This window comes from Phalaenopsis equestris, unplaced genomic scaffold (assembly GCF_001263595.1).
Source record: "Phalaenopsis equestris unplaced genomic scaffold, ASM126359v1 Scaffold000240, whole genome shotgun sequence".
Lineage (NCBI taxonomy): Eukaryota > Viridiplantae > Streptophyta > Magnoliopsida > Asparagales > Orchidaceae > Phalaenopsis > Phalaenopsis equestris.
Window position 1 is genome coordinate 2,805,681 of NW_018164682.1, and position 8,436 is coordinate 2,814,116.

The window sequence follows — 8,436 nt, forward strand, 5'->3', positions numbered from 1 at the left end:
TCAGATGCAGTGCAGATGGATTTAGAACAACAGCCAGTAGCTTCTGAGAGAGGTGAAAGTTCAAATCCAACACCTGGTGATTCTATTCCAGATGATCTGCAGAATTACAATCTAGCCAGAGATAGACAGAGACGCACCAATGTAAGGCCTCCTAGCAGATTGGGGTATGAAGACTTAGTCTCATGTGCACTTCTCATCAGCAGCGATGATCCAGCCACTTTTCATGGAGCTATCACTAGCCAAGAGAAAGAGAAATGGATAGGTGCAATGGTTGAGGAGATGGAGTCTTTGCAGAAAAATCGCATTTGGGAGCTAGTTCAGCTTCCGGAGGGAAAGGAGGCTATTGGGTGCAAATGGGTCTACAAAAGGAAACCGACAGTATTAGAAAAGAAGGGGAAAAGTTCAAGGCTCGACTGGTTGCAAAAGGGATTTTCGCAGCAGAAGGGGATATATTATGATGAAATCTTTTCTCCTGTGGTCAGACATACTTCAATCAGGGCAGTGCTTGCATTAGTAGCTATTTGGGATTTGCATTTGGAGCAGATGAATGTTAAAATTACTTTCTTACATGGTGATTTGAAGGAGCAGATTTACATGGAACAACCATAAGGGTTCACTCAACCTGGACATGAGCATCTGGTTTGCAGGTTAAAGAAATCGCTATATGGGTTGAAACAGTCTCTAAGACAATGGTACAAGCGGTTTGACTCCTACATGATTCAGATTGGCTACAGGCGATGTGAGTATGATTGTTGTGTTTATGTGAAGAGCCTTGATGATGGTTCTATTATTTTTCTGTTACTATATGTTGATGATATATTGATTGCTGCAAAGAATATGAATGATGTCCGTGGTTTGAAAGCTTTATTGAGTCAGGAATTTGACATGAAAGACTTGGGTCCTACGAAGAAGATTCTTGGAATGGAGATTCATCGAGACAGAGGCTCAAGACGATTATGTCTATCTCAACGAGGCTATGTTGAGAAAGTGCTGGAAAGGTTTGAGATGATCAATGCAAAGCCAGTGAGCACTCCTTTGGCAAATCATTTTAAGCTTTCTTCGGAGCAGTGTCCTAAGACTAATACAGAAATTGAAGACAAAGACATGACTTAAAATCAACTGGTTGAAACACTCTGTTGCAGTTGGCTGTTTGATGTATGCTATGGTATGTACTCGTCCTGATTTGGCTCATGCTATTAGTCAAGTCTGCAAATACATGGCTAAACCTGGAAGACAACATTGAGAAGCAGTCAAGTGGATTTTCAGGTATCTGAAGGGTACTGTAGAACATGAAATTATTTTTGGCAGTCGGAAGAATGATCCTTCAGTTGTGAGGTATGTTGATTCCGACTACGCAGGTGATTTGGATGACAGAAGGTCTACAACTGAGTATGTATTTACTCTTGGTGGAGGACCTATATGTTGGAAATCAACAGTTCAGTCTATTGTGGCATTATCTACAACTGAAACAGAGTACATGACAGTAGCTGTAGCTGCTAAAGAAGCCTTATGGCTTGTTGAACTAGTAAAGGAACTGGGCGTTGAACAAGGTGGAGTTCAGTTGCATTGTGACAGTCAAAGTGCTATTTATCTGGCTAAGAACCAGGTGTACCATGCGAGAACCAAACACATTGATGTCAGGTATCACAAGATCAGAGAGTTGATTGCTTCTGGGGAGATACTGTTGCAGAAGGTTCATAGTGATGAGAATGCAGCTGATATGTTGATCAAGCCAGTTACTATCAACAAGTTCTTGCGTTGCTTGGACTTGTTGAATGTTTGCAGTTGCTAGAGAAGCATGGTGGCCCAACCCACAGTGGTGCAGGTGTAACTCCCAGGTATTTTTCTCCTAAGGTGTTGGATATTCGCCAAAGTGAAGATTTGTTATGGTATGACTCATATACCATATCGGGACAGGCACTGGATAGAAGCGAAGCGGAGCAGAGTGGAATAATCTGTCCAAATTGGAAAGTTACGTGGGTTGGGGTGCGGGGGCAAAGCCCCGCGGTATGGTACAGGGGTAATGTTATAATTACATATTGTGCCTAGGGTTTACTTATGAGGTTATAAATAGACCTGTTAGTAACCCCAGGAGGTATCCCTATTTTCTGTAAACCCTTTTCTGAATATTGAAAGGAACTCGCCGCTCTGCTCCCGAGGGCGTAAGCATCTTTGCCGAACCTCGTTAAATCTCTGTGTTCTTCTGGATTTGTGTCGATTCATGTTTTTCTTCGCCCTAATTTTCTCAACACTCCAAAACTATGCATGAGCAGGCCATCATATATGAAAAAAATGAAGTTTAGGTGTTAGATGTGCAAATGAATAAGAAATAAGTGGTATGCGTGTAAATCTTCCCTTTTCATGGATTTATTAATACTTTATGGATCAAAATTATTTTTTTCATATTCTGTTTTAGCCAGATCATTGATTAATAATTACCAGGTTCATGTCTGATGAGATGGATATGTAAGAATTTAGCCATCCAAATAACAACGAAAACTGATTAGACCTGCAACTAACAAATTGAGCCAATCCCAGATTTATTACATTAAAGTTTAATATTTATTTGTCTTAACAAATTCATTTTGAATTTGGACAAAATCTGATTTGTAAAGACAAATAAGTTTGTCTATTTAATTATTTATTTCTGTTTTGGTTTGAATAAAAATATATTTAGTTGTGATAGTTGTTTGATGTTTTGAATATTCTTAATAAATAATTTTTAAAAATAAAAATAAAAAATTGTAAAAAACAAATGTAAAACAAATAATGTAGAAAACAAAATAGACGCCGAAGACCCTGAGTTAAATATTGTTAAAGAAAGTGAATGATTTTAATCATGCGTTTAAAGCTTGGCTCGGACCTTGAAGGTCGGCAAGAACATCCAAACATATTTATTATTGTATTGTTAAGATATTGATGTAATTAAATTAGTTTGTATTATTGATGTCTTAATGCTCAAGTACCTATTAAACATGAAAATTATATTTTCATAAACATAAATAAACAAGTAATTAATTCTCAACTTGGTGCAGATTTAGATTTGTATTTTCTCAAATTCATTCAGATATGTTCAGTCTCTGAAATGAAAATTAAAATCATGCACATGCATGATTCTTTTATGTTGTTGTTCACAACTGTGAATGAACAATTGATTCAAATTAAGAGCTATAATTAACCATGAACTTATGTTTTCCCTAATATTGATTCAAATTTTGGGCTGTATATGAATATATATTACTCTCTAAAATAGAAGTGCTATGTACAATAATTATACATAACTATTAAGAACCATGCATACTTAAAATAATGACTATATTTATCCTATACAGTATTGTGTTCAACTACCCAAACTTTACTCAAAGGCTACAAATACTTGTGTGCGAGTTCTTTTTTATGCGCTTATAATCTTATTGATATGCATGATTGAGTACAATCATGTAAATCTAAATAAAGGTTGTACACAAATTGCTGATAAGTATTTTTAGAGAAATCTTATAATTTTGTTATTATGTATAATTGTGAATGATTATATAGAGGCTTTTACATACATATCATCCAAAACTTTTATATTTACCCATCTCACAACTAAACCTTCTTAATTACAAACATCAAATGAAAAATAGAACTCATTGTCTTCTTTTAATTGTCAAATCCATCTTTTCGTCTGTAGGAGTGTTATGTGTGTAAAAATGAAAGTTTAGATGCGAGATAGGTAAATCCATAAGAATTGGTTGCTATGTATGTGATATTCCCAATTATATAAATTTAAAATAAAAATCATGCACAAATATAGCATATATTTTTTATCATATTTTCTTTACCATATTTTCGAATTTTGTTGGTCTATAGAGTTTTCTACACCTATTTCATATTTAGTAGAACTATTGGAGTTTGGCTTATTGGATAGCTCATTAGATATTGTCATCTATTGATATGATATTTACATGCAATCCCCACACCTAAATAGATGAAAAAGCTTATAAAATTTAGGGACATTTTATATCACCATTTTTTGATAATAATATTTATCTTTTGATCAAATTTATTTTGAGTTAAGAAACTGTTGAATCTCATCTAACTCCATCAATATCATTACAATAGATGATATAGTAAGATTTAGGGTAGGGTTATTGATGTAAAGAGGTTTACCAAACAATGAAAGCTAAGGTGAATAAACTAGTGTGAGATACATGTGTGCCCACCCAAGCATATGATTCTCACTCGCATGACTCATATGACTTAGTATGTTTGCACTTTGCATCTTTGCATGTCATATATTTGACATTTCTCATATATCTGCTGCGTTTCTGTATGTTTGACTTATCTCTTTTGCATTATTTTATATCTTGCATGTTTGCATGTGTGCTCGGTGAGTGCCTCTCGAGTAAGGTGTAAATCCTCTTTATAAGCATCCTTTTACTTGATATAAGCTCATTCGTAGTCGATGCCTGCTCGTTGCATGACACACCAGGTCTCCCAGGAAGGTGAAATTTCTTTCCATAGGCGACCTATTTTATCTGCACATCCCATTTGTGTGTGTTATGTTGCATATATACATCATTGCATCCATTTACATGATGTGTGTTTTGCCTTTTGATGCCCGTTGTGATTGATTCGTGCTTCAGTCGAAGAATCATAATGTGAGTCTTTTGCATGTTTGTATGCTTGCCAATCTGCCTCGATGGCTTATTCTACCCGTTAAGAGAGTGACGCGTTTATTGGTCGTGATACTTAAAAAAACATTGCTTATGAGGATATCTCGGCGAGCAATGCTAGTTTCTGTATCACAAGCAACAAATTGTATGACCGTGCTAAGGATCTAAGGAATCTAAAGCATGTCACTTGATTGCTTCTAGTCTGCCATTATAAGTCCTTTATTTTAAAATATAAAATGGATATGTTTGCTATTATAAGTATTATCATCTTATTTTAAAATTACATATATGTTAGGCCATATGTGAGGCCACATCTTTTAAAAATTTTCACCCCTTTTCTTGTGACATGCTTTAGGTCCCTTGGATCTTAAGGAGGGGGCTGGTGTGGCGACTCCATCAAAGTCATTTGGTAGCCGGAGACTTTACCCTAAGCACTTAGATGCTCGTTAGGATATTTTTCATTAGATGGTGTGCTAGGCTAGGATAAGGTTGATAGGTAGTATTTTTTCACCTGACTATTATTCTGTGCTGGCTTGGTTGTCCTAGCCAGATGCCTTTTTCTGCTCGTGCCTTTTTTTGTGCCTACATGTTCTTTGATTTTGGTATGCATGGTAGTATATTAGCTCGATCTTCTGCAAGGGGGCCATGCTATGTATTTTCACATATAGATATAATAAAAACAAAGAGCATATGATGATTTACATGCTAATTTTTTCTTGCAGGTGCTACTTAGCTCCTTAACCAGACGTTTCCTAGATACATTTACATGTTATAACTCGCGCTAACATTTTTCTGTAGGTCGAGTCTTTCTTTCACTTTTCTGTTGTACTTTATAGAGACCTTAGAAGTAGCCTATAGTAGAAATAAGATACGGGCACTGATTCCGAGACATTTTACAAGGGAACCATGTGGCGGGGGACCAGAAGTAGATGCTTGTATCCCGTATCTTAATTCCATATTTTATATTAATGTATAGGTTTAGGATTGAGCATGTATATGTGGAGTTCGACTGTCTTTTTCTTTTTTGAGATATTTTGCCAACCCTGCGACACTGACCTTTTCTTATTATTGTAATTTGATTTATTTTTTTATTTTACATTGCATGTTTGTATGCTTGAAATGGATTTCATTGTTTCTTTCTGTGGTTTATTTGAGAATCACAAATACAATATAGACTTTTTAGGATTTAAAATTCTAAATTTGCTACAAAATCCTAATAACATATTCATGACAATGAAAATTTTAGGATTAATATATTCAAAATTTTAAAATTCGCACATTTACTTTCTTGCATTGCCTTCAGGCTGGATTTTAAATGGGTTGCATGCATAGCTATCACCCCCGTCATATTTAATAGGACCTCCATATTATGAGTGATTTACTAAGTGCATCATTTTTCATGTCCCAAGGAGAAGCCCCCGTTCTTCTCCAACCCGACTGATCCGGCATAAATTTTTACTTTGGTGGTTGTCTAGGGCATTTAGGGTGTTAGAATGCTCCCAATCCAGAAGAGTGGAAGCCCTTTAGTTGAGAACGTTTCCACCTTTGTAGCTGGACCTCCATTTCTCCTATTTTTCAGCGGTATCCTTGCCACTTTGACGGGTATAAGTTCTACCTCTTGGAGCTTCACTTAATAGTAATATGATAGAGTTTCGTTCCTTTTACCTTGGGGCTACTGAGGTCCATCTTGGGGCTACTGAGGTCCACATGGACAACACAATTCACAGATTGTTGACTAGAGTTCCCTTGGTGTGTTGGGTCGACTACCTTTACGACCCAGTTACCTCTACCTTTTATAATTAATCTATCCTTCCTCTTGCTGAGCCCCTTTGAGCTCTGTTTCTCATTTGACTTTGTTGATATCATTTTGAAGACCCAATTACTGATGCATTGCTGCCCATTTGGGATATGATGATTCACTCTTTGACCTATCGACCAGATGAGCTCTGAAGTATAGGGATGTCTCTGTCGAGATGATTTTAGTTATTTTGTAGATTCTGATGCCGACGAGCCGCTACTCATTTGAGATGTGAGAGACTCACTATCTGCCCAATGACTTAGCAAGAGCTTTGAAGCAACAGGGTGTTCCCATACCAACTAATAATCACTTGATGGCTTATTCTCCAAGTTCATGATAATATAAGTGAAACTCCTTTTATCAAGAGTAGTCTCGGGTATCCCCTAGTAATTAACCAGAAGGGTACATTCCTTTGGGAAGCTCTTAACCCCAGAACAAAAATATTCTTTTTTGTTCTCTGGTTACGAGTGGTTTATATAGGGATTCTCTTCATGGGTGTTGTGTTTTGAGGTACTTCGAACAATCATGTTCAGAAGTATATTCTCAACCATGGATTACTCATATATAACCCTTCCGCCTATTTTTTTTAATTTATTTGCCTATTTATTATTGTATATCATTATTTTCAATTCCTCTCATCTTCGAATCGTTGATATAATTTGGGAGGGAGATTTATTTCAATAATGAATTATATGATGACATATAAATAGACAAGCTGACAACTCTGAGTATCAATAAGAACCAAGAAAACAAATCTAGTAACTTTGCTAGGGAAGAGTCTCTCTCTCAATACCAGGAGTTTTGCTTTGTTCTGGAGTTTTGGCCTCTTTCTTTCTCTCTCCATATTTGTAGTTTCGCTCACATTATCGATACCTGGTTTCTTTTGCTTGAGTCACTTGTTGAGCTTTTTGTGAGACCTTTGATTTCAGTCCATGCATCAATTGCAATGGCTAACAACTTGACGTATTTTGTCCCGTATTCTCACCTCAACATTTTGGTTGCTGCATAGTCGTATGTATCAATTCTGTTGTATTATACTTTTGTGATTGGCTGTTTTGACTTATCTTTTTTGTTAATCGTTGTCTCTTTTTGTTTGCCAAATATGGCGAGCGAGAGAGTTGTTACAATTGCTTATACTAGGGGGAGCTCTGTCTCCTTCTTTCCAGTGTCTTCTGTGCTCCCGAAGATACCATTACCTTTGGTTTCTTTGAGGTAATGGTTTTTTCGAGCACCTATTAGGATTACCTTAGGTATTCTTACCCCTTTTGAGGCTTCTGCTATGTGCCCTCCCCTATAAAAAAGAGCCATGCCCACTGCATCAATCCTGCAGTTTTGGTCACAAGCAAGAGATGAGAGCCTTTTTTGTACGATACCGCATCCATCTGCATCATATTCAATCATATTCATTGTGAAGTGAGTGTCAAAGTTGTACATATATACATGCATATGTGACTTTGTAAGGATATAAATCAGAGCTTCTAGAAAATTCTTCAAAATGTTATAATGTACATAACTACATACTACTATTCTGAGTTAAGGAAATTTACATACATACCACACATTATTTAAATATTTACATATCTAACACCTAAACTTTCATATTTACATTTAGGACACTTCAATGCCATAAACTTACGTATGAAAGGTGTAATTCACCTTTAAAATTTAACAAATTATGATTTTAATTTATTATGTGATATTAAAGATTTGAGTGGTATGTTCGTAAATAGAAATATTTAGGTGTTCGATTTATAAATACATAAGAATTGTGTGGTGTGTGTGTAAATGAACCAGTAAGGATGAGTTGGGAAATCCAACCACCCTAATCGGTATACATAATTCATTTTTACATTTAGGGTCCGTTTGGGCAGCTTATTTGGTGCGGTGGCGTTTTGAAAACGTACTTGTCCTGTTTGGGTAAACTGCGTTTTGACAGCTTATGCGTTTTCAAAACGCCAAAAACAACGTTTTCAATCTAGG